This window comes from Dromaius novaehollandiae, chromosome 4 (assembly GCF_036370855.1).
Source record: "Dromaius novaehollandiae isolate bDroNov1 chromosome 4, bDroNov1.hap1, whole genome shotgun sequence".
Lineage (NCBI taxonomy): Eukaryota > Metazoa > Chordata > Aves > Casuariiformes > Dromaiidae > Dromaius > Dromaius novaehollandiae.
The window spans coordinates 11,315,720-11,343,614 of NC_088101.1; the positions used below are offsets into that span (position 1 = coordinate 11,315,720).

Consider the following 27,895-nt stretch of genomic DNA (forward strand, 5'->3'; position numbering starts at 1 on the left):
GTACTATATATGCAATGAAGGTGATACTGTTTTCTTTGTGTAAAACTTGCTGCCTGCTGTGTTTTAAGGAAACATTATTTCTGCCTTCTTGATCCAGACAGCTAAGCTCGTGGCTATTGTACCTTGTTACTACTCAAATACAAAGAGAGGGCTTGTATGTCTTAGTTCTGTCATGTATGATATAATGATTACGGCATAACAAATCTTGATACAGTAATATATGGAGCAGTGAGAACAATTGAGCAGAGAGAGTGCTGGAGCCAGTGTTTTGACATGTAATTTAAAAATCAAAGAAAAGCAAGAAGTAGTTGAATACTTCTGTGGAACACAGCTTTCAGAAAACCCACAAGCAGGAAATGCAAAATTCCTTTCATGGTTACAGAGAGAAGTCAGAAAAGATGAACCATGAACGAAAAGAGCATATGTATTGTTGTTAAACACTCGTAATTTGGGGGAAAGAAATGAATCGTTGTTTGGATTTATTTACAAGGACCCAGGTTTGGAAAAGTGAGACAGGTAATACCAAGAATTAAAAGCTGCTGAATTTTTAATACATATAGTCTCTTACTGAAAGGAACAATTCGTAAGCCTTAAATATGAGTATCATAAACTATATCTGGCAGCCTCCAGTTGAATAAACATTTTCTTTGTCCTAAGTGTCATAAATATGGCTTTCAAAAAGCTTGAACTCTCTTGGCCTAAGAGCACATAACCTGGAGCTTTACATGTCTGTATACTCCTGTGACTGCTGGGATATTTCTTTCCCCTGGGGACCCCTTTCACTGCTTTGTCCTCGTTGCCCTCAACGATTGCTCACTGATGTCTTTAGAAATTCTGCCTCTGTGCCTAGGATTTTAGATCCAAACATTTAAATATCATTTAGAAATAGCTGAATAGCTGAGTCAGTGAAAATGACAACTTTGTTTTTTATTAACATGAGACTCAGCAAGAAAGGGTAGTCCTGCTTGAGCTTTAGGTTTTCTTCTGACAAACTCCTCTTATTTTGTTACACTTCTGTGACCCAGTATGCAAAATCTATGCATACTTGTGACCTGAAAAGGGGAAAATGTCTCAGCTTCTTTGCTTCTTTGTCTGGCAGTCTGGATCCTTAGTTTCATCTGTATTTGCTTGGCTGTGAGACAGCCTCTACTGTGAACCATACCTAAGACAACTTGACTGACTTGAGATGGCCTAATAAAGCATTTATCTCATAGTTACAAATTCTAAAAATATACCCTTAATTATTTATTAATCTAAAAGCAACAGAAGAGTCAAGATTTCAAGTTTGCAAGCTGTGACATTGAAAGATTTTTGTATGAAAGGTATGGAATAAACTGCTGTAAATTGCCATGCTAGATATATGTGTGACATGTTAGATACGTGTTTAGTACCTGATCTTCCTGATGTACTTCAATAGTGTTTGGATCAGCCCTCTACATGTGTGCCCAACTAATTTGTTTCCTTTTGTTAGCTGTTGTTTCGTTAATAGGGGATTCTGAAAGCCTTACTTATTCTGACAAGCCCTTCTCAGGAAAAGCTCATTGAAATTCTTGTAGTTTCCTGTGCCCCTCTTCCTGAAGCTGTTTCTGCTTGACATTCAAAACCATTAATGGGAGTAGAAATTGCATTCATTTGTCTCTAAAAACGCTGGAGATATAGAATGAAGTCTGTTTCCTACAGCCGTCCTCTACTTGGGCAGGTGTTACAAAGGTCAGTGTGGAAGTGACTTAACAAGTTGGTCATGAAGTTGCACAAAGTGTTCTGAGAACAAGGAAGAGAGGCAGAGCTCTGCCGTCCCACGGTACTACTTCCGCACACCACAGGCGGTAATGATCCCTACTCCTGCATTTTCTGTGTGGCCCCGTGATTCTTGCTGCAGAGAAAACAGACTTTCAACACCTAGGCTGATGATTAGTTTTTTCCACCTACACTAATGATGAAATCTGTGCTTTGGAGGCAGGAGAAGTGCCTCAGAGTTCTCTCAAGGGAGGACCTGGAATGTGGATCTTCCCCCTGCACAAGCAAATGTTCCTGCAATAGACAATTATATAATACCTCTGAAACCAACACTATCACTTCTTGCTGTGCATAAAATCATCTTTCTCTTCTGCATTTTTTGTTAGTCGGCTTAACAAATTCCCCTTGTTAATGTTGCTGGTTGTTCTGGATCTCAGTCTAATGCATTTAATACTCCCCATTCCCTGTATAGGAATTTTTTTCCACCCTTTTAGCTGGGCACCTAAAATTTATTGATGAGGTTGAGCATTGCTTCAGCAGTCCCTGAGCCTCAGTTGGAACATTTGTTGCTGACTCAAAATTCTATTCACAGTTTTCAGCAGTCCAAAGGAGTCCAAAATTACACTCCTTACTGTGCCCTGTGGCCTATTCATGATACAATCAAATCTCATTTACGGATCGGTTTTGATGGAAAATATCTGCCTTTGTATATTCCTGGGTTTTCCCTGGGTATGTAGTAACTGCATAGCAAATGAGGTCATCTCCATAAAGGGAAGTAGTATTAAGAAAAAAACGTGGACAGGATGCTGCCTGAAGTGTGATCAGGATATTCATGTTGATCAACATGCAGCTACTTCTTCAGAGAAAAAGTGACCACTATGGTTTAATTGCATTAGTTGCATTATTAAGAAAAAAATTTACAGTAGGATTACTCAGGGACTTTCCGGTATTTCAGGCAGTATCATCATATGTTGTCTTGCAAGATGTTTGTGTTAAATAATGCTTTTTATTAATCATCTTAAGTAGCAGAAAACCAATTACAATGTATGGACCAAAGAGCTTCTCAAACAAATATTTTATTTAGCTTGACAAAGCAAAGACTTCCAGTGATCACAGAATCACCGAGTGGCTGAGGTTGGAAGGAACCTTGAGATCATCTAGTCCAAAGCCCCACTCAAGCAGGGTCAGCTAGAGCAGGTTGCCCAGGCCCGTGTCCAGACGGCTTTTGAATGATTCCAAGGGTGGAGACTCCACAACCTCATTGGGCATCCAGTGCTTATTCACCCTCACGATAAAAAAGGTTTTTTTTAGATTCAGACGGAACTTCCTTGTCCATTGCCTCTCATCCTGTCACTGGACACCACTGAGAAGAGTCTGGATCCGTCTGCTTTACACCCTCCCTTCGGATATTTATACACACTGGTAAGCTCCCCGCTAAGCCTTCTCTTCTCCAGGCTAAACAGTCCCAGCTCTCTCAGCCTTTCCTCTTTAAGTGAGACGCTCCACTCCCTTAATCATCTGAGTAGCCCTCCACTGGACTTGCTCCAGTAGGTTCATATCTATCTTGTACTGTGAACTCAGGACTGAGCAGAAACAGTCCTTGAGTCTAAGGAAAGAGAACAGAGAACATTTAGGAGTAGACCTTGCTCCTGTCCTCACACTCAGTCACTTATTTCCTCTCCTGTCCTTTGAAAGTTTATGCCCCCATAGTTGTGCCCAAACCGGAAATCTGTTTTCTTGGTATCCCTCATCTACTTGAGAGAGGAGGCTGAAATAATGATAGTTTTTCTCAAGCTACTGTATTTTCAAATCTACTGCTAGTTAGGCTCGCAAAGCAAAGCAGGATTAACAACCCTGTGACACGTGATTATTGCAATTCTAATAGGCTGCCTACTGGTATAAGAAAGGAATGAATTAAAATCGATGGAGTCACATTTCTACACTGGATCTAATTATGAACAAAAAGAGGTCCTAAACTTGGATGTAGTAAAAAGACACAAAGCATAAGACCTAGTAGGAGACAGAAGAGGGTGTGTTGACCTCAAATTCCTGTGTGTGAATCATCAAGGCATTTTTTGTTTCCAAAGCCGTATGGAGGAAAAATCAGTTTGAACAGGACGTAGAGGGCTTATGTATATCCTTCTTGTCTGCACCTAAGGGAACAAAGGGTGAAGACAGAAACTTGGAGAGGAAGGGAATGATAGTGCATTTCATCCATGAGGGCCTTCTCTTTGCAGTGTGTTGGATTTTGGCTCCTCGTGAAACTGATCTGCATTAAGCAGACTGTATGTATATATGTTTACATCATATGAAACCAAGACAGAGTTTTTAGCTCCTTAAACAAAGACTTCTGACCTTGGAGCTGAAGGAAAACACTCCTGTGTTCCAAGTAAGTACCAAACAAATGCTGACCAAGCGCAGAAGCTTTCTGTCTTATCAAAATGGCTTCTGGGAACGACAGTAAGAAAAGGCAGAGATTCCCATTCATCTCTGTTAGTATCAAGGCTGCTTTCAAAAGTACAATTCAGAACATATGAAGCACAAAATGCACCTAAATACTGTAGGCAGGTTTAGGAATGTGTAAGTGCTAATATATTGGAAGCGCTTGGAACTTTAGACCTGACTGCAGAAACCTCTCTGAGAGGTGGGGCACAGGCTTTGTGTTTGCTCAGAGCATGCTGACAGTCTGTTACTTGTGTGATCCTGTATCCAGAGAGATAGCTACAGACCACTGGTCTGCAAAACGCAGGATAAAAACACAGCATAAAAGCAGCAGGGAGTGCGTATGGAGTCACATGCTATTCAAGAGGACTTTCCCAAGTTATGTAGGAGACTCACGCATTAAATCCTTGCTTCGCCAAATATGGAGAAGCAATGTGGGTCAAGGTCTCCTGTAAGATTGACCATGCAGCTACTCAGCTACAGAGCCAATCTCCATCATACGTTACCCCTGGCTAAGTAATTTTTTAAATTTCACCTGAAATGTTCAAAATGGAACATCTGCAGCAGGAGAGAAGTGCTCGCCAGAAGAGCCTGTTCATCAGAGCTCACACTTACCTAGTGGCAAATGTTTCTGCTCCAATTTGGAGCTTCACGGCTTAGATGTTAGGTTTCATAATCACTAAGGTTATCTTTCATTTTTTCTCCCTTTTTCCTGGGACCCCCCTAGCCAATCTCTGAATCTTCTTGCTCTCTCATGATAGGTATTAAACACGCTACAAACACTGCACCTCCTCTGAGATTATGAAGGAGCAAACACTGGGAGGTAAGAAGTTGAGAAGTATAGAACTGTATATTCACACAAATACACAAAAGTGTATTTAGAAATTTTGGAAAGGTGACACTTCAAGGGAGGAATGTTTCTTCCTCAAGTCCCTACTTCCTCCCTTTGTGTAAGGGAGAACTGGAATAGGAAAAAGGAATGAAGCCAATATTTTGAAATCTGAGCATAGAACAGCTTGAAAATCCACCTACCCCTGATTTCTCGTTTGCTGAGCTCTGCAGAATCCAGTGAGAACAGCATATGTGTGACACCAAGGCCATGTGAATAACGCTGTTTGTACTTGTGCCGAAGTGGAACAAACATATCATAAGGAGTCTGCTTCTGTTGGAGTCCTCCTGGTAGGACACTGCAGAAACATTAGCTGGCTCCAAACAGGTAACTATTCCCCCAGAAGTAGATTTCTTCCCATTTATTTACTGGGTTTTTTTAAATGTATTTACCTGGCTGACTGCATGACATCCTCTATTCTTTCAGATTCTGCAAACTAACACTTGTGTTCGTTCTGCTCTGTGGGGTATTGATTTTGAATATTTGCTATGGAAGAGTTTGGCTTCCCCTATTAATAGATACAAATTAGGGTTTGCATTGCACTTGCACCTGTTTGTTCCATTTGCTCCTACAATTGTTATGGATGTTAGACAGAAGTCAGGAAAGTCAGCTGAGATGGGAACAGAACCTAGGTCCTGTCTATTCCCACCCAGTCCCACTTGTTAAGAAAGAAGAGCAATGGCAGCACCTCCAGCATATGCCTTTTCTGATTACTAATGCTGTGCTAGGAGGTTAGGTTTTCAGGAGAACCAACCTCATCTTTCTTGCTACTGGCTTCCCCTCTTCTTTCCTTCACTTAACGCTGTAATTTTATTCCTGTATGAGACTGAAAACCCCAGGGAATAATTCACGTTATTCTGACTTCTTGGCAGCTTCTGCTATAGAGAACTTCCTTTAACTCCAACAGATTTGGTAACACTGATCAAAATTCCACGCTGCCTTTACCTCCTATTACTTCAAAATTTATAAAGGATGAGTAACAGTTCAGTAATCTTAATGGTAAGCCAAAGGTGTGAAACAAGATAGAAACAATGTATTTCAGCAGTAAGTGAAACACGAATACTTTACATATGACCTGTTTTGCCGTCTCCCACTCCTCATAGGTGTGTAATAGCGGATCAGAACACTTAGGTGATGGGAGAATTTGTGAATTTGTATCTTATTTTTTTCAGGTACTTATGAGAAGCTCTCTAGCTTTTTAAAAGCCCAGTGATATAGACAGAAATAACAGTTTAAGCCTCTGTGGGCTACCTGCAGTATTCTAGTATTTTTGTGCTATAAACACCATTTGTGTGCACAGTTTCTCAAGATTTCATGAGCTTGAAATTAAGAAGACACTTGTTTAGCAGTGTAAATACTTATCTAACCATCCTGGCTTAATAGTCCTCCGAGTCATATCTGCTCACATCCTGCATTTCTAACGCATTTGCAATTCACAATAGTGCTTTGGTGAAAGTGATGAAGCTAGTCCTTAATTCTCCAAAAGAAAGTGACTTGACAACTGAAAGTAGCTATTTCACAATCTGATCTAGACACTGAGGTAGATCTTCTGCATGACTGATTTCTGTGCAATATGACTGTGGGTCTGATGTTTTATCAAACCATCATCAATCAAGATCTGACCTAGCATAAACTGTCATGGTCAGGATTGCAGATGGCTTTATGCTTTTGTGATTTGCTAAGGTGTTTCCTGAAGTTCTGAAAGCCCTAATCTCCCTCCGCCATTCCCACCCTACCCTCTCTTCAGTGTTATTCTTCAGCATTTGCCCTTTTCAGGCTTAGATTCTCATGTGCTCTAAAGTGCAACAGACCTGTTCTTAGAAACTGCACACAGGACCAGAGCAATAGTTCTTCATTACTGAAATTTCAAGAACTTCCTTGAATTGTGTAGTAATGCCTTTCCCTTTCTAACTGCAGCAAAGCAGTCTAGCATTAGTACTGCATAAGAAAACAGCCCTGTGCAAAAGACAGTGATAGCTGGTCTTGCCATCAGGATCCAGCTTCCAACCATGGCTGTTATTGAAAAAGATCTTTGAACAAAAGACATCGTCACCCATTTATTGTAGGAAAAATATTTGTCATTGGGATTCAATGTAAGATATGAAAATTACTGTTTTATAGCACTCTTTCTTTTACTTCTAGCCCAGAGCTAATTTACTTTCATATAAAGTAATGCGATCAGAATACAGGAATCTGCTCATTTCTAATTTAGTATAAACAAGTGTGTTGCTGTTAGTGGTCTGTGCCAAACCCAAACCAGGAAAAAAAATGTGAACCTTAAATGTAAATCAAAGCTATAATCGTACACTCCAGAATTAGATTTTGGCTAGCACTTTTTTCCTGGAGGTCTTCCAATACCTGTTTGTTAAGTCCAACTTGTTGAGATGTCTGATCCTAATACTGTTAACCAGGAAATCATCCATTATGGGCAAAAGGTATGCACTGGAGATGGTCACTGAGCTGAACGTTTTACCACCTACGCAAAACCATATCCCTCCCCACTCTTCTTAAGTGTAATAACCACTGGGAACTGTTAAAGTCTTTATGAGGTTTGATCCCAGCATGTCTTTTATAACTTCATTTCTGAAGTGGTGTGCTTCACTGCACACTGACTGATAGTCTTTTGTAAGGTTCATCCTGTCAATCACACAATTTTTCAGAAAACATTCTCCATTGCTTCTGCAAAATCTCCATCAATACTGCAGTTTTGGAGGACAATAACTCTTTAGGTAGAATGGTGTCTTCCAGGAGAGTTTCTCATTGATGGTCAGAGAGTAAATGAGAAAAGCAAGAGACCTAGGACCCCTTTTTCTCGGTTAGACATTGTGTTTACATCTCCTTTTTGGCTTTGGTGAGGTTTTAAAGGTGAGGAATTAAGTTTTTCTCCTGCAAAGATTACTGTGATGTATTCCAATTATACCTGTTTATACCAATTATACTCTAGCTGAGGCATTTGGCCAAGTTCTGTTACACCAAATCCACTACAAATTTGCCAGTCTTATAGGACTTCATGTATATTGAGATATTCTGTGTTTCTCCTTTGTGTTCCATGTCTCCTTCGTAGGATTCCTTGAGATGATCTAAAAGTACTCTGACTTTCACACCACTCAGGAAGTCTGACAGAGTAAACTTTGTAGACTGGGGATCCCTCACAGTTGGTAAAAAATAAATGCAACGATTATATGCTCACCACTCCCCACCTCATTTGTAACATAGCCCTGAAAGACAGAACTTCCGCACTTCACCGTTTCCTGATGCCAGTACTAAATCTATCACCACAGCTAAAAATGTTTTCCCTTTCTCTGAAGCTGACATGGGAACAAAACCATGTTACTTGGATGTTCGCTGTCGTCTATCTCAAATTCTATCTCTGAAATGATTCATTTTATTTTGCAGAAAGATCCCTACTTCCCTTTATCCTCCAAATCCATCTTTCAGGATTATTCAGATTCAAGTACGCCATGCCTGACTTTATAGATTTCTCACTCCTTAATTCAGACAGCCTCCTCAACAAATTGTTGCATGCGCACTCTGGCTTGGAAATACTGATGTCCAGAGGCATGACAATTATCATCTAACAAGACATCTTCCAGAGCCAGAATACTTCTGCCTACCAGTCTGAGCATTGTTCAAATCCCAGAGTGAAGTTTTTTCACATTACAGATCCTATATATATTTATATATGTATTTGTAATACCTTCATGTATTTATATGTATATATGAATATATACATGTAAAGATGTATGTAAAGATGTATGTAAAGATACGACTTGTTAATGTTCTTTGCCTAATCATCTCATTGGGACTAAATATACAGTACATTTGGTCCCATTTCAGACCAGATACAGAATTGTGGGATCACAGAATCACAGAATAGTTGGGGTTGGAAGGTACCTCTGGAAATCATCTAGCCCAGCCCCCACTGCTCAAAGCAGGGTCAGCTAGAGCAGGTTGCTCAGGACTTTGTCTGGTTGAGTTTTTAATATCTCCAAGGACAGAGACTTCATAACCTCTCCAGGAAACTTATTCCAGTGTCTGATCACCCTTATAGTAAAATAGCCTTTTCTTATGTTTCAGTGGAATTTCTGTGTTTCAATTTGTGCCCATTATCTTTTTTTCCTTTCACAGGATACCACAGAGTCTGGCTCTGTCTTCTTTACTCCCCCAGTCAGGTACTTATGCACACTGATAAGCTCCCTCCTGAGCCATCTCTTCTCCAGGCTAAATAATCCCAGCTCTCTCAGCCTTTCCTCATGTGGCAGACAGTGCAATCCTTTCATCATCTTCATGGCCCTTTGCTGGACTCACTCCAGGTTGATGTCTCTCTTGCACTGTGGAGCCCAGAACTGGACACGGCACTCCAGGTGTGGCCTCACCAGGGGTGAGTAGAAGGGAAGGATCACTTCCCTTGACCTGTGGTGATGATCTCCCAAATGCAGCCCAGGATATCCTTGGCCTCCTTTGCCACAGGAGCACATTGCTGGCTCATGGTCAACTTGTTCATCGGCACTCTGCAGAGCTGCTTTCCAGCAGGTCAGCCCCCAGCCTGTACTGGTGCATGAGGTTATTCCTTCTCAGGTGCAGAATTTTGCACTTCCCTTCATTGAACTTTGTGAGATTCCCATAGGCCCGTGTCTCCAGCCTGTCAAGGTCCCTGTGGATGACAGCACAACCATCTGGTGTATCAGCTACTGCTCCCAGTTTTGTATCATTCCAAACTTGCTGAAAGTGTTTTCTGTCCCGTCATCTGGGTCATTAATGAAGACATTAAATGTTATTGGCCCCAATATTGACCTCTGGCGTGCACCACTAGTGATTGGTCTCCAGCTAGACTTCATGTTGCTGATCAGATCCCGTTGAGCCTGGCAAATCAGTCAGCTTTCAGTCCACCTCACCGTCCACTTATCTAGCCTTACTTCATTAGTTTGCCTGTGAGGATGTTTGAGAGACAGTGCAGAAAACTAAAGGCTAAAGGCTCGAGATAAACAACATATACTGCTCTCCCCTCATCCACCAAGGCAGTCATCACATCATAGAAGGCTATCGGGTTGGTTAAGCACAATTTCCCCATCATAAATCCATGCTGACTATACCTTCTTGTCTTTAACGTGTCTGGAAATTGTTTCCAGGATTATTTTCTCCATCAGCTTCCCAGGGATTGAGGTGAGGCTGACCGGCCTTCAGTTCCCTAGATCCTCCTTCTTGCCCTTCTTGAAGATAGGAGTGACGTTGGCTTTCTTCCAGTCCTCGGTAACATCTCTCGATTGCCACGACCTTTCAAAAATAATCAAGAGTAGCCTCGCAATGATATCGGCTAGCTCCTTCAGCACATGTGGGTTCCTCCCTTGAGGTTAGATGGAGTTGTGTATGTCCAGTTTGTTTAAATGTTCCCTAACCCAATCCTGTTCCACCACAGCTGTCTTCTTTGCTCGTCTTTCCCACTGGTCTAAGGGGAAAGAGATTCCTGAAGGCCAGTCTTACCAGTAAAGACTGAGGCAAAGAAGGCCTTGAGTACCTCTGCCACAAGTTCCTCTTTGTTTAGCAGCGGGCCTGCATTTTCCTTAGTCTTCCTGTTACTGCTGATATACCTGTTTGAAGCCTTTCTTGCTGCCTTTCATGTCCATAGCCAGATTGAACTCCAGGTGGGTTTTGCCTTTCCTAACCTATCCCTGCATGCTCAGCCAGTGTCTCTGTAGTCCTTCCAGGTCACCTGACCCTGGTGACCCCTCTTCTCTCCAGAATGATCTCCCATGAGATTCTTCTAAGCAGGAAGATTCCCATGGGATTCTGCTCTCCTGAAGTCTAGGGCTGTGACCCTGCTTTTTGCCATGCTCTCTCCTGTCCTGATCCTGAACTCCACCATCTCATGGTTGCTGCAGTCAAGGTTGCCCCAATACGATATATGATGATAGCATAATCTTTCTGGTGTGATAACAGGATCACCTCAGAGTGACATTTCCCAGGCCAGCAAGGAGCACCATTATAAATATTCTATTCAAGCTTTTGCCAAAACCTGTCTCCATGACTCAGTTTCGCCTGTAACAACTGGAGCTTCATTAAAGCTGGCAAAGCAGTAAGTGGTGACAGTTACTTTAGCAATTCATGACATTCAGAGCTTGAACCTGCTAGTATGTTATAACATCAGGATCTTATAGCACACTTAACATGACTGCTCCAACACTCCTGCTGTTGTACACAAGCTCTATAGTTACTCTTACATTCAAAGCAAATTCAGTATTGATCACAGGTGGACCATGGTGAGTGTTTCATGCGTGACATCCTTCATGACCATAGAAGGTTCATCAAGCTAATATAGTTAGGACATAAACATTTTTCAGGCAATTGCATCTAAAAGAGCAAGTGCCTAGTGTTATATTCAAATCCCTTTGGCTGTGCAGCCTAAATAAGCACGTACTTATTTATAATTGTGTTAACTTGGAGCAGCCTTTGGTGAAAGCTTCAGCTTGCACTTCTGGAACTGTAAAGGTACAGCAGCCACAGTGCATCTCTCAGAATTTTAAAATGCAGGTTTTCTCTGTGAAATGAAGGTCACTTTGGAAAGTACTGTGGATAATAAAATTGTCCAGTTCTGTGTACTAGGAGCAGTGACTGTAGTTCAAGTGCTTTGTCTCATTCTGTACAGCTACTGGATACTACTAAGCCCCATGCAATTATTGGTTCAGTATTAAGCATTTGTTTGCTCGTTAGTGAGGGAGATGTAACAATTTAGTTGTATTTTTGATCAGTGAATCATTACTAAACCTGAATTTGTAAAGAATTTCCTTCCAGCTAATGTTGCAAAATGAGCAGGATGTGCACTTGTTGACTTGCAAGTCAGTCTTCACCTTTCACATCAGTTTTTGAAATACTCTATAAACGTGTGAGAAAGGGGTGAAAAGGGCTAGAGATTACACTTGGACTCATATCCTTTGTTATTACAGTCAGTAAGTAATAGGTCTTGAACTTCAAGGTACAGAACTGGACAGGAAGGGGGAAAAAACTGAATTGTAGAGTGCATTAGTGAAGCCTCATTGCAATCTTTAGTGTTTTATGCCTAGTTTCAAGATGGAGCTCAATTTATCATTGAGCTTTGAAGCACTGTCTACTGAAATATACATTCAAAATGAAAAAGCTGATGTATTCTGTGCTGCTTTGGCATTAACACTTCTACCATGAGAAACAGTAGTTCTTATCCCAGTAGTTCTTATTTTTTCATGAGTTTTGTGAAACTTGTTTAAGAATTTACTAATTAACAATTGTGTGTCATGCTTAAGCTCACATAGTGCATTCTAAAAGGAATGCATGTAACGCCATATAAGCCAGTGCATGTCCTACTCTTTTTGCAGCCCAGTCTTAAAGGAAATGCCAAAGATTTTGGTAATCATTCACAAGAAGAAATGCCAGATGAAAAACATGTCTGTTGCAAAGTGAATCAAAGCACCTAAGTTTGTCTTTCATACTGATTTTTGAAGTACTCATGTGATTTGTCAACAGTAAGGATGTGGACCCGATGGCCTTGCCTTCTGAAGACAATAAAAACTACCTTTTGGTGTTTAGGCCAACGTTAAGGCAGGTGGTCCTGTACCATGGTGAGTTCCTCCGAGTCCTCCTTTATTGGCCTCTCCTTATTAATTCTCAGAATCAAAGAGATTCCCCAATAATGAAACAGTTACTGTGCTATTGTAATACATTTTGGATAGATTAATCTGGAAAGGAATAGGGTTTTTAAGTAACATGCAGTCAAATCAGAGTTTCTGTGAAGGGATTTGGGGACTTGTATTGAAATCTGGGAATAGGAATGGGCTGAGATTTCTGAGGTGCTCATTATTAACAGACAGTTTTTTTCCAGTGCAGTGCTGGTCATTTTATTTTTAGCATAATCCTGTTCTGTTTTTCCTACTGTGGTTGCTTGATAGTGGTTGTGAAGTAACTGAGGAGATGGTGGAAAAGCTGCAGTGTAGGGGTGGGAAAAAATGGCCAGGGCTGTGGAAGGCGTAGGAGCTTTTTAAGCTGGCTTCCCTAAAGCTGTATGCCTCAAGCAACGTCCTTACTTGGAATGACATAGCCTAGAAAATTACTTACTGGAATCCACTGTTTGAAGCATCAGACGTGTTTTATTAGCTGACAGGTAATAGCTAATGGATTAGCCATGATTGTTCTAAGGCGGTAAAGAACTGAAGCACCATCAAATAAATTATAAGGCTTTGTTTAAAAAGGTAAGCCATAATGACATCTTTATAACAGAAGGAAAGCTGTATTTCTTAAGCCTTACTAATATATAGGTCACTTCATTTCATGGCAAGTTCAGTCATGTTGACTCTTCCCAATAGCAGCAAAGGGTGTGAATTAAGGAAGCATTGGACGTCTGTGATAACATGCTGAATCCCATTAACCTCAACAGAAACCAGTGAGCCTGTCAGGTACTCAGTACTGCTCAGGAAGCAGTCAGATCAAACTGTTGTTATAATGAGTTTACAACCACTATCAACTATATTTTTACAACTAGAGCTTTATGTTGCATGCGACTGCTCTAATATAAAGAGAAAACGAGCAGTTTGGACGCAGAAGAGCAGCTGTTGCCTGTGCTGAGCAACAGCCACTGACAGACATGCTTATTTCTTTTGGACTCTGAATATTTTTCCTGGTGATGTATATCTGCAAAAGGCAGAACAGTGACATCGCATCTTTGCTGCTTTTCGGGGCCCCATCCTCAAACAGATGTGCCAGCCATCACTCATTTCAAAGTGAATCATTCATTGTGGAGACATGCAAAAGCCATTTTCATGTCATCCTTTTCTTTCAAGGCCGGAACTTTGTAATGAGTTCCAGCAAGACAATAAAATCATGCTCGCATCATGTCGCAATCTCATTTTGTTACACAGGGTCAGCCTGAGAGTTTTGGGTAAGAAGTTACTTCTGCACTGATGGCACGCAAGCTGTCATTTTGAAACAGAGAGCAGCACTGGTGCTTCTTTAAGGAGGACAGAGCAGCTTCCTGCCTAGAAGCCACAGTCAGCACTGTAGCGTTTCTACTAAGTGAGAATCCTTCTGCTTTGAGCAGACAGCATTTCACCACCTTTCAGCTTAAGGTCCTACTGTAACCCGTTACTGAGTTCAGAATAATCATCTGTCCCTGTAAGAGGATCAGTAAGTGAATGTATTACATCCTCTCTTCCAGGATAAAGCCAGCAAGTAGCAGGCACTATAAAAGTCAGGAGGGTTAGAAACCTAGCACTTGCTGGCTTACCTGAGCATTTAATGCGGGACTTAGCATGGCTTGTAAGACTCTGGCACATGATAGCAAGAATCCTGTTTTCCTGAACAATATCTAGAATAAGGGGCTATTCCTCTGAAGCAGAGCTTTTGCACACTGCCACAATGAAAATGAGTAACACTAGCAGTGACTCAGCCCAAAGGTGCTCTGCACACTGCACACATGCTGAGCCACAGCTCTTCGAAGTCGGACATGGCCTTTCCACGCCCTTCAGCATTCTTGCACAACCAGCAACTACTTGCTATTGTTCCAAGTAACAGAAAGCAGGCCTGAATCACAAAGCTGAGATCAGAGTCTCTTATTCCTGCGTGGGTATTTGAATGCAGAAATTTTGCCTAAGGCTCTCTCCAAAGATCTATAATGGCTTTACCAAAAGAATATTTAGGCAAGCGTATTTTCTATGTAGTGTGTATCTGGTATGGGATGTAATCTCAAACATGCCCTTTGGTATTTGAAGCTGTATGCCTGAATCCATGTGTGGATACTTAAATGGCATAATTTTCGGATCTGCTGTATATTCATAACTCCTGTTGAAATTTTGGATATTTGTGTGAGCGATAACCACGACCGTTTATTCAGGTATCTTACTTTAGAAGTGCCCACATGAAAACATGACCCTATTAGGAATTTTCAGCTTAAAGTGAGTCCCTTGTGAAGGAAAAATATAAGAATAATCCAGGACAAAGTCAGCAAGTAAATTAGATTTATTGCATGTACAGAAGGTGGAAGATTGATAAACTCAAAGAAAAGATGATCATATGCCTGAAGCATTAACCTAGAATTCAGGAGACCTCAGTCCAGTTCTTTGCTTTGCTGCAGACTTCTGTGACTCCGGGATAGGCACGTCAGGATCTGCAGAGATGATTGTCATCTTCAAAGGTGATTCCAGAGCAAATTAGATACCTTTGAGGATTTAGCCTTTAATTCCTTTGTGCCCAGCTTCCTTATTGTAAAATGGTGTAGCTGCCTAGATTGAAGCTGCCTGTCTCCTGAGATATATTTGAGTTACCATGGCAATAAGGAGTACCTTAGATAGATGAAGCTCTTTCCTGGAGTTTCAGAAAAAGAAACACTCTGAAGTATATAGCATCGGGGAAGGTTAGGTTCCAATGCCACGAGAACTAGGCAATTCGTTTTTTTGTTAATGTATATATGGTTTATTAAAATAAAACAGGAGTAAAAGATTGTCATAGGCTATGTGAAATCAAGCATTGGCACAGTTTTTAGATGCAACGGGTACAGATCTCAGCCAATGTAAATGAAACTGGGTTTTCTTTTTTGCAGAACTAGTATATGTGAGCTGGCAAGTAGACTTTAAAACTGTGATCCAGAGCACCTTTGAAAGAAACATCACCTTCATTCTGCGTATTCTGCTTGAAGATATGCAATTTACGGCTATGGGCTTATTATCTGCACATTTTAACACCTTAGAATGGAAAAAAAATCTGTAATATGGAAATACAATGACTAAATGGAAACAAAATCTATAATTTAGAAATGCAAAGGCTTGCATTCTTCGTGAAATAAATCTCTCTTATAACCCTCTGAGAAGGAATCGAGCAAGGTATTTCACCCTCATTGCTTGTCGCAAACAATGAAACTAGCACAGGGAACAATATTTAAGCTGAATTATGGTTTTGCTCCATACCCTCGAGACAGGAATTTCCGCTACAGCTGACACACTGTTTTTCATTTCCACCTACTTTGTTTTTATAGTAATGCTACTTGTAGACAATAGCTGAAAGCTGAATTTCCTGCCAGAAGCTGAAGGAGGTCACATTTCTGATCTAGGACTTGAAGGACTTGACTTCTCTTTTGCATTACTTGATCTAATACACTGTTGGGGATTGCAAGGGTCTTATTCATCCCACTGAAGTCACTGGGGTGGTTTCCCTATCCCACCTCTCTCTTGTGAAATCTGAGATTTTTTTTTCCTTGTCTCACGTGCCTTAAGAAGATCTCTAAAGTTAATGCTAGCAGGATTTTTTCCAGTATGTAACACAGTGGAAATTTCAGGCACCTAAGTGCCAAAGAACTATATGACTAGATTGTAGTTATGCCTAAAGTCTCACTGCTAGTGCTGTTCCTACAACATCAAATTCCTCTTACATACATACGGTTCACCACTCTTCCTGAATTCAGAAGTTTAATTATTCCATTTCAGAAAATGCAAGTCTGGTGAACTCATCTGATCCAGAAAACATTAAAGTTCATTGGAGTCTTTTACTTCAAATGGCCTGAGATCAAGCATTATCTGAGTAGAAACTGTTAAGAAAGAGATGTTTTAGGAGGATACCACCTGAGAATTTTCTTCTGTGCACTAGAAATAAATATACAGAATCAAAAATGAGTGATTCTCTAACAGATTGCAGAGCAAAAAAGACCTCCCCATTGTTAGTGGAATCCCAACATTTAAACATTTTTATGTTATTTCTAATTAATATCAGCTGGATTTTTTATATCTACTGAGTTAGCAATGAAAAAAAGCTGTCAGGAATCAAAACTCATGTATACAGGAAGTGCACAAATTAATAGCACATGGGTGTCAGGGCACAGCAAGGGCGAGCTGCTCCCTAAGGGACACAGGGACAAACGCAATAACGCAGCCAGCGGGGCAGGGGCCTCGGCAGCCGGTGCCCGGTCCCACAGTACCCAAGTGAGAGAGCAGGGCAGACCCAGACATCGTGAGCCAGGAGTCCTGATCATCAGGCAAGATCGTGGTGGTGCAAAGTCAAGCAAGGAAATTAGTCTGAGGGTCTGGGCCAGTGGAAGCCAATGGCCAGGCACAGCTGTTGTAGAGCTGGAAATCAGCACACCTCCAACATAGCCCAGAGAAAGGCTGAAGACCCAGGGCTGAGCTTAAATGGGCTCCTGTGCCCACAGGCAGGGGTTTGGGTGAAGGCCCCAGCTGAGGCTGTCAGGGCATTAAGACCCATTAGTGCACTCAGGGCCCTGACCATGGGTAACCTCTGTTGCAACGACATCACTGTTTAATGTGGGAAATACTGTGTTTTGGCCTGTTTGTTCTTGCTGGAGGAGTCTGACATGGTCATTAACGAATTCAGCTGGAAATACTAAAGGAGGAAAACTTTCAAGACTCAACAGTCTTTTTTCCTTCACTTTCAGCTTCATGAGACTTTCTGTGACTTTCTTGAAGGTCTGCCTTCATACCCAATCTTCCAAAAATCCTCTGCATAGAAATAAAATTGAATCTAAATCATTTCTAAACAGCAAAGGAAAAATACAGAAATTTTCTTCCAAATTCTGGCACAGCAATAAAGAACAGCAGTGCAGACCTTTCTCAGTTTCGTGGCTTCCATCTTCAAATGGCAACCAGGCTGTAGAGAAGTACTGCTGTATTTGACCTGTATCCAATACATACCTCTCAATGTAAACAGTCCTTTACTACTATGCTATGTGAAGTTATCTGCTCAGTGCCAGACACTGAAGGGATTTAAAGTCACACGTGCTTGCCCTGGGCTTGATCCGGTGTCCTTCGTCACCAGTGGCAAAATTTCCTAGTCACTTGAGTAATTCAGGATCAAGGTTTGTCCATCTTATCAGCTTCATTTATAGGAAAAGAAATGAATCCTCTGAACGCTAGCATGAGTAATTGTTCACAGTCTTGACTGAAAACCTATGCTATTTTTGCTGCACCCATGTTAACTAGCATCCCCAGAGATGCCGCTGACCTCCTTTGAGTCAGATATAGGTGTGGGCAATGAACAGTCTGTGTCACTTCAGGCAAGGCACGGAAGCCAAAGTTTTTCATACCAGTTGCCGATTGTGAATGCCTTTGGTTTTGCTAAAAGCTGGAGAGTGGTGTGATTTTCAGAGTGCAGTCTCCAATTCTTTCTCTAAGCCAGTAAATTTAAACCTCAAAGTCTGTGCCCTTACCCATTAATTTCACCATTCCTTGGTTTTTTAATGATAAAACTTTTGTCACCGGTGCTGAGTTTTTAGAACAATTTGTTCACATTCCCAAAAGAAAGGTGCTGCTTAGAGGTAGCTTGTTACCATTACCAACCATTGTTCGCTTTTCTGTAGGGAAATTGCCTTTACTGTTGTAGCAGAAAAAAAGAAAGATTGAAGAAGTATGCCCCCCAGACATCATACACAATAAATTTAAGAAGTGTTTCCCGCCTTCACATTTTGACTTGGTACCTATTTTTGAAGAAGATACAATAACACATTAGCAAGGCACTTTGGTAACGTCAGAAATGTCACCAATGATGTGCGTGTGAGAAATGTAGAATAAGACCTAGAATAAAAGACTGGTTTCTCTGTCAGATTTTGAACTGCATTTTTAAAAGTTTTCCAATCTGTTTTAAGGTCCTGCCCCAATAAAATGTGCAAACATGAACTTAAATTGTGTTCTTAAGGATAGCCTTATTCAGCAAGTATTTTACTCAGTGAGTAAAATAATCATGTGATTATGTGATTTTCAGAACTGGTGACTTAGAGCTGCTCATATTTTATTTAATGAGAAATAGCATCATTTATGATATTACATTAAAAGTAACATGTAGGAACGAGCTACTGCACACGTAGACAAATCACCCAGGAAACAGCAAGTTATTTACTTGCTATTTGACCGTTCTCTTTTCATAATAGGTAAAGTTTGTCTTGGAATTGGTGCATGTAGTGTTTTACTGTGGCAGTTTGGGGTGCTTTTTTCTGGTCTTGGAAGTTATCAGATTATCCATACAGATAATAACTGATCAGAAGCACATATTTACTAATGAAGTGTCATGAAGCAGCAGCAGTAGCAGTGGTGCATGATAGATAGTGGGGGTCTCAACCCAGTAGAAGTCCTCTCAACAGAATCCTTTTCTAGCACTTGTCCCAGTATCATTCCCTTATCTGTCACGTAATGATTTTTTTTGCTCTCCATTTGTTCATTTACTGAGGACAATGGCCGGGAGAAAAAATAAAATCTATACCTCATGCTCGTAGATGCAGGCGATCCAGTGCTGACATGCCTCCTAGGAACTGCAGTGCACCAGCATCCCAATCATTTTAGGTGCTGATAGATCCAGCAGATAAGAGCTCAGCCCTATATGTGTCATTATAGTGTTTGAGGGCAAGAGAGTATTTTGTGTCCTCACAGTCCAGGAACTCATTCATTCCAATGTTAAAAAAGGATATTTTTCCTATCTGCAGCTATGGCAGAAGGAGCCTTGTTGCATCTATGAAAGTATGGGCTAGAATGGACATACCCATGTCTTGTTTTGTCCGGGAATCAGCGTTTTGGGTCCAGGTTTGGGCTTTTTTTTCCCCCCTTTCTTCAGTAGTGTTTGGCTTTGCTAGGAGTTTTGGGACTTCTCTTTGTGAGTGCTTCACTAACAACTTCCAGCAAGCAGCAGACTGTGGTATCATTTCGGCATCAGTTACCTCTTCTGTCATTGAACCAAAGCTTATGACTCAAACTGGACATTTTGTGCTCTTTCTTTGCTCTTGTTATTTCTTGCCCAGGAAGATCTTCTTATATCCCAGAGGATAGAGGATGGCCTCATTTTCTGTTTCACATCTACTCTCACAGCCTCTAATTTAGAGCAGCCCCCCCTCAGGTAGGGTAGTGCTAAATATGGTTCTTCAGGTGCAGCCAGCTGACTACCAATTTACTGTGGAGAGTGTATCAAAGACATGCATCCAAGTCCATCCCCACCCTCCCTACATTTTTCTTCTCCTTTCCTCCCTCTTTTCTGCCCCAGGATGCCACAGTAAAATGCAGCATAATAAAATATAATTATAGTGCTTCATAAAATAGTCTAATTATGAAGTCAGTTTTTTCCCCGTGTGTCCTTTTTGGCCAGGAAGTACGTGGAAGACCGGTAACACAACAGTACCTATACATGAAACATCCTGCACACAGGAACACACTCTCTGAGCTTTGTCCCCCTTCAGTTTTCTGTGAAAAATTAAAACGAGGTAAGAAATGCTCAGACCTGGTGTTATACTGATTGCAAGTATTTATAAAGGGAAAAAAATATGAGTAGCTCTCTGATTAATGCTTTTCCTTCTCTGTGGGCCCACGCAGGTCCACAGTTCCACCTTGAGGTGGATTCTGGCACAGCAGCCTTTGGTCACTGTACGGAGTTCACATCTTGCTCTTCTCAAGGGTAAGATATAGTTCAAGATCAAGTCCAAAATCTGTTTGTCTAACACTGAGCTTTTCACTAGTTTGGAGTTCATTCCACCTGGACCGTTATTTATTTGTAAGAATACTTCTCCTCTTGCACTGGAACCTGCAGTTGTCCCATGACTGAAGTTGTCCTGAACACCTTCCTCCAACTGTGATCACATATGAGTGCCTGTATCCTCAAGAGGTCACTGATGGGAGACTTGCTATGTGTCATACAGTACTTGCGTGGCATTTAAGGAGTTTTGGAGAACAAGACTTTTCCTTTTAATATAACGCGGATTGTGGAGAGCAAAGTTTTTACCTTGTGGATTGTCTATGTATCAAATAGCACAAGCCCCAATACGTGTCTCTGTGGGATTTCGATCCACTCTCTCCGATATGACAAGTGTCCATTTATTCCTTCTGTTTTCAATCTTTTAATTATTTTTCTTCTACATAAGAATCATCTCTCCTCCCCCAAGTTTCTTGAACAGTCTTCGGTGATGGATGTTGCTCATTTCCTCTGGGGAACCCAAGTGCCTGTTCCGCCTGGGTCACGGAGGTCTGCACGTTCACTGATTCCTGTGGGATCAGTCGTTCTGGCTGCTATATTCCAACCTGGTGCCAAGACAAGCTTAAAAGAGAAGTTTTGTGTCTGCCCTGTTGTGCCTTGACATTTAGTATGTCGGAGTTTGTATTCTTGTCTTCATTTCTCCATTTGACCATTCCCTGAACTTATAAAGATATATTTTAAAATTCTAAGAGCCTCCTTTACACTGTTGTTGAATTATGTGGGCTTTTAAAGCATCTCTCCAACATAAGTTTTAACATAGTTGTGATATTATCTCTGGACTCCTGAGAGTCAGAGGACATTCTCACCAGTGCCTTGGTAACTCTGGTGCAGGGAGAAGCAGGCAGCTCTGTACTCTCTGTCAGTGGGAACTTTATTCCAGCTTCACTGAGTTACACATGTGGTTTTGTGCAAATGAATTGTATCAGCCAAATAGCAGCATCCTTGGGGTTGCACCATCTTGTGGTACTTTCACTTGACCGCATCTATGTTATCCTAGAACTACAGGGCAGGCACGCCTCACAGCAGAATTTGTAGGGGTTTTCTGTCTGTTGCAGTACTGTTGACTTAAATTAAACATTTATTAGTATTAGCATTTATTTATGGTCACATTTTTCAATTCTTTGCAGACCATGTCAAAGGCTGACAAGTAGTCAAAGCAGTTTATAGTCTATAGAGTCAAGGAAAGGTAAAGTAGTGGGAAGAAGCCCAGTGTGAGAGAAGTGGTTGGCATATCAAGTTATTCTCATTAGTATATGATTTTTGCATAGACCATTTATAATGCAACATCATTTTCTGTAAGTTATTTAATGCACCAGGGAAGGTTGAAGTAAGATGTTTTTCTGAAAAGGGCCCTTGTGGAGAAAAGAACCAAAGAAAATCAGATGAGATCAGTACAGACAGCCTATGTGAGAGCTGGCAGAAATTTTCTGTTTTTACATTCTCAAAGATTTTTAGCAAAATCCAGCAGCTGTTTTCTTCTTGTTTTGGCTGCTGAATTAAAAATAAATGTATGTATTTTTGCAAGATGAATGACCAGATTTTCAGTTTGGAAAATTTCAGTTATAAATGAATGTTTGCACGGATATTTCATTCCATCAGAAGTCATTTCCCACCTGAAAAGACTTCCGCAGCTAATAATTCAAATGATTTTACATGGAAGTGCAGAGGCCCTAGTAGCTTGCAGAAATTAAGAATGTTGCAGAATGACATGTATGATTTGGTAGATTAGATCATATTCAAATACTGGAATACAGAAGACCTGCATTTGAACATCTTAGCTCAATACTCTTCTAATTACTTCTCTGTCATGTGTTTTTATTTTCTAGTGCAAAAGAAAAGCAAAAACCCACGGTTACAAATGAAGCCCTTTGAATGAACTCATCTTAGATGCATGATGTTTGGCATTGCAGCCAGTCACTCTGGAAAAGGAAGCCACGGGAGAGCAGCAGTCTCAAATACATCTCTGATGCACGTTTTGCTGCAGAAGCCATGAGGGGCCATTGCAGCTCACCATGTTCTGCCGCCGAAGCCCAACTGGCTCTGGAGAACAATCTGCCCCACCGCTTCTGGCAACAGTTCAGTGCACAGCTTGATCAGCTCACCTGCAAAAACCTTGCCTGGTTTAAAAGAAGAAAGGTGAGGGGTTTTAAGCAGCTGCACTGAAGGCTCAAAAGTTGCCAGTACAGGCACACATGGGCTGCAGCAAGAGCCCTGCAGCAGTCACCAGTTATATCAGCTTAGGCTGCCGTCGGACTGCAGTGCAAAAGGGCTGCTCCTCCTTTGCTGTGTGGTTCAAAAGCCCTGCCTCTTTCATTTTATATATCTTCTTGTTCCCACTTACCACAATTACTTTTGTGTGAGCTGATCCTAATCAATTAATAATGATAGATAGGGTTTCTTTATTAGCTTTTTAAGGGTGAAGTGTAATTATTGATCCCCTGAATGCCCAAAAGGAAAAGAGACTTTCCTAAGAAGGAAACACCCCCCTGCTCTGCAACACCACCTATTTTTGCAGTATGCTGAATGTCCAGGCAAAGCAAAGGCTGGCAGGTCCCTAAGGGACAGGGAACCAGAAATCAAGGGCCGTACTGTGGCCAGCGAGGCAGGGGCCTCACCAGGCAGGGACCCATGCTACAGTAGCTGAGCAAGGGAACAGGGCACACCCAGAGATCACGGCTAGTTTCAGAGTCCAGATCATCAGGTAACTTCATGGCAATGAAGCCAATCCAAGGTCAAGCCAAGGAGCCAGTCCACAGGTCAGAGACTAGGCCAACAAAGTCCAGAACCAGGCACAGGACTACCACTCCTGCAGCATAGCTCAGACTGAGACTTAATGGCCAAGACTGAGCTTAAATGGGTTCCCAGGCCTATGGGCAGAGGGGGTGTGTGGAGGTCCCATTTGAGGCTGGTCATGGCCAAGACCAGTGGGTGCACTCAAGCACCTGACACTGAAACAGATCTTGCTCTTCATTTTGCAGCATGCAGTTACGCATATGTTGTAACCATGTGAAGTCTGTTGTGCTGGGAGGAAACATACCCTGGACTCAGTAGGGCCTTGCCTATTGCTGTGGAGTGGAGGGAGCAGAAGGATCCAGCCCCAGAAGAATGTCACCTTTGCTGAAATTTCAGGTAACAAAGGCAGTTGACCATGAACAGTAGTGACAAAAGGACTGTTAATCTTTGAAAACATTGTTATTTGAGTGCAAATCCAACATATGGGTGGCAAAACTCAAACAGAATGAGGAAGTGTACAGAAGGTGGAAGCAGGGACAGGCCACTTGGGAGGAATATAGAGACATTGTCTGAGTATGCAGGGATAGGATTAGGAAGGCCAAGGCCCATTTGGAGTTTAATCTGGCCAGGGATGTCAAGGACAGCAAGAAGGGCTTCTTCAAATACATCAGTAGCGAAAGGAAGACTAGGGAAAACGTGGGCCTGCTACTCAGTGGGGCAGAGGCTGTGATGACGAAGGATACAGAGAAGGCAGAGATACTGAACGCCTTCTTTGCTTAGTCTTTACTGCTAAGAGCCGCCCTCAGGAATCCCAGATCCTGGAGACTAGGGAGAAAGTCTGGAGAAAGGAAGACTTTCCCTTGGACAAGGAGGATTGGGTTAGAGGTCATTTAAGAAAACTTGACATCCACAAGTCCCTGGGCCCTGATGGGATGCATCCGTGAGTGCTGAGGGAGCTGAAAGACATCATTGCTAGGCCACTGTCAATCATCTTTGAAAGGACATGGAGAACAAGTGAGGTGCTTGAGGACTGGAAGAAAGCCAGTGTCACTCCAGTCTTCAAAAAGGGCAAGAAGGAGAACCCAGGGAGCTACAGGCTAGTCAGCCTCACCTCAATCCTGGAAAGGTGATGGAACAGCTCATCCTGGATGGCATCTCTAAACATGTAAAGAATAAGGTGATCAGGAGTACTCAGCATGGATTCACAAAGGAGATATCATGCTTAACCAATCTGATAGCCTTCCAGGATGGGATGACTATCTGGGTAGATGAGGGGAGAGCAGTGGATGTTGTTCACCTTAACTTCAGTAAGGCCTTTGACACTGTCTCCTGTAACATCCTCATAGGCAAGCTCAGGAAGTGTGGGCTAGATGAGTGGACAGTGAGGTGGACTGAAAACTGGCTGAATGGCAGAGCTCAGAGGGTTGTGCTCAGTTGCACAGTCTAGTTGGAGGCCTGTAGCTAGCAGTGTCCCCCAGGGGTCAATAGTGGGTCCAGTGTTGTTCAAATTATTCATCAGTGACCTGGATGAAGGGACAGAGTGCACCCTCAGCAAGTTTGCTAATGATACAAAACTGGGATGAGCGTCTGAGACACCAGAGGACTGTGCTGCCATTCGGAGGGACCTCAACAGGCTGGAGAGATGGGCGAAGAGGAACTTTATGAAATTCAATAAAGGAAAGTGCAAGGTCCTGCACCTGGGGAGGAATAACTCTATGCACCAGTACAGGCTTGGGGGTTGACCTGCTGGAAGGCAGCTCTGCGGAGAAGGATCTGGGAGTCCTGGTGGACAAGTTGACCCTGAGCCAGCAATGTGCCCTTGTGGCCAAGAAGGCCAAGGGTATCCTGGGCTGCATTAGGAAGAGCATTGCCAGCAGGTCAAAGGAGGGGATCCTCCCCCTCTACTCAGCCCTGGTGAGGTGAGGCCACATCTGGAGTACTGTGTCCGGTTCTGGGCTCCCCAGTACGAGAGAGACATGGAGCTACTGGAGAGAGTCCAGCGAAGAGCTACTAAGGTGATGAAGGGATTGGAGCATCTCTCGTATGAGGAGAGGCTGAGAGAGCTGGGCCTGTTCACCCTGGAGAAGAGAAGACTGAGGGGGGAATCTTATCAAAGTATATAAGTATCTGAAGGGCAGGTGTAAAGAGGATGGGGCCAGCCTCTTCTCGGTGGTGCCTGGTGACAGGACGAGAGGCAACGGGCACCAGCTGAAACACAAGAAGGTCCATCCAAGCATGGGGAAAAACTTCTTTAGTGAGAGGGTGACTGAGCCCTGGAACAGGTTGCCAGAGAGGTTGTGGAGTCTCCTTCCTTGGAGATATTCAAAAGCTGTCTGGAAACAACCCTGGGCAATGTGGTCTAGGTGACCTTGCTTGAGCAGGGGGCTTGGACTAGATGATCTGCAGAGGTCCCTTCCAACCTCAACCATTCTGTGATTCTGTGACTCTGTGTAACATCATATGTCAAGAAAGTGGTACCAGGATGAACATTCAGATCCATCTTGTAAAAATGGTCATTGATCTATGAGTCTTCAGTTTCGAGGTATTTCAGTAGATATTTCTTAGTTTTTCACAAACGTTTCTTTTCTAAAATACAGTGTCAGAAATGAAAGCATACAAATCCAGTGGCAACTCTGGCAGTGCTACTTAAGTAACTACTATGGAAGTACGCAGGGGCCAGTGAGGAACTGTGCAGCTACCAGGTGCTCTGGAAGAGGGCCATTCAGCTCCCCATTCACGTGCCTCCAGTAACAGCAGGCCATTTACTGCTCAGATGCTGCTCCCCTTTCTGCAATGTCTTTTGCATAAAATTTCAAGCCTGAAGTTGCTTCCATTCCTGCACCTGTTAGAACCTGTGCTTTCCGCACAGACCTGGAGGAGCATACCTTGCAACTCACGGTCCTAAAGACACTCCTATTTCTTTACAGCTTCTTGGCTGATTGAACTTCCTCTTCCTTGAACACTGCTTTCAGTGTGCAGCAGCCCACAGTTTCCGAAGGTGAGGGTTGCCTTCTGCGAGTGTGGTACCTCTCCCTGCTGCCAAATGCTCTGTAGGAGGTGGGACGACACCATCCCAGAGGCTGAATTCTCATTTCCAGTGGGCAGCTTGTTCAGATTCTTCACTTGTAGGGGCATGTGTGTTGGCTAGAAACAAGATATCACCTGCAGGGCTGAGAATGACAGTTTCAGATGGATCAGATTCCAGACTTGCAGACACACCCTCTGAACAACTGTGCAGGAAAGAATCTTCCCAGAAATTCAGCATCTTCTAAACATCTATTGACTTGTTTATGTTGATTCACACAGGAGCATGCTGAGTTCATAGTCCAAATCAGATAGTGCTTTTATATGCAATTGTGTTCCAGGTGCCTCCATTCTTATCTGGATTTGTTTTTCCAAAGCACTTCTAGACCAGAAAGCTGTTCAGATACCTGCAACGATGAGATCAAATTTTAGCCTCATTAATTCTCATGAAACCTAGCAGAAGTTTCACATGTGTGACCAAGCACCAAGAGAGAATTTAGCCCTTCAGAGATGAGAGAGAGCATCGTTTCATCCAATGCCATTGAAATGCCACCGCCTCTGCCGTGGAGCTGACATATAACTGCCATCCACAGTACACAGCACTCATTGTGCTCTAGGACCCTACTCAGAAGGGTTAGGGATTCGGTTGTCTGAATGAGAAGAAAAACAGTAGAATATGATCAGAAATGTGATCTATGAGAGCAAACTGGATGAGAATGCTGTGAAACAGTAAGTATATAAATGTATTTACTCTTTGTAAAGGATGCTAGAGAGCTGAACTCCTCCCAAAGGAATATAAGAACAGCATTACGGAAGGACAGGGGGGATTCAGAACAGGTAGTCGCAGCATCTGTGAGGTAAGCTTCAGCAAGAAGAGTCATTAGACCTGAGGAATGTCCCAGTGTCATATACGTGGTAGAGGCTGGACATTCGTGGGGAGAACTGAGGAGTCAAGAAGCTCCTCAAACAGCCAGACACAAGGTAGAACCTCACTGAGTCAGCCCCATCTGTATTGCTTTGCGCTCCCCTTTGCACCGCCCTCTGTATAATTTTCAAGAGCAGCTAAATAAATAAAAGCCACAGACACTTAAAGATCAGCTCTTTTAATGTCTGTTGAGGTATGTTATGCAGTATGAAAAGTAAAAAGTAAGTTCCCTATCTGAACAAGTTTTACAGTGTACTGCAGGGGTGGTACTTGCTTAAGCAGTCAATATTCATTATGGAAGTGTTTTCAAGTCTCCAATTTTCCTCTTTTTACGCTAGCTTCAGGGCAGTTTGATGTACCACTCAAGTTACTTGTACAAAGCAGCATGCAATGAAGAACTGTACACTGTACAGAGCCGCTAGGAGACAATCTGAAGAATGTCTGCACTGCACAGCAACCGCAGGCTGAGGAGTGTGGGCTAGTCAGACACAGAGGCAGGCTGCAATTGCCATGCATTTCCTCCGTTCCCACCAGCCTCTGATTCCTCACTTCATAATTACGTAGCAAGAACTACAGAGTACTGTTTCTCATGCTATTCCTTTACAACCTGAAAACTTGTATTCAACAGAGTGTTATATATGTAAGGCTGTCTGAAAATCATTTCAGCGTGCTTT

At 42.3% G+C, this 27,895-nt stretch overlaps 1 protein-coding gene across 2 annotated transcripts in view; it reads left to right on the forward strand.

Moving 5' to 3' along the window:
• Positions 1–27,895, forward strand: part of RASSF6 (Ras association domain family member 6) — a 150,637-nt gene that overhangs the window by 97,210 nt on the left and 25,532 nt on the right. For both annotated transcript variants that reach the window (XM_064510410.1, XM_064510409.1), the window contains exons 5-6: positions 22,366–22,675; positions 23,518–23,668. The gene's annotated coding sequence lies outside the window, so the exon portion shown is untranslated. The remainder of the gene's footprint in view (positions 1–22,365; positions 22,676–23,517; positions 23,669–27,895) is intronic.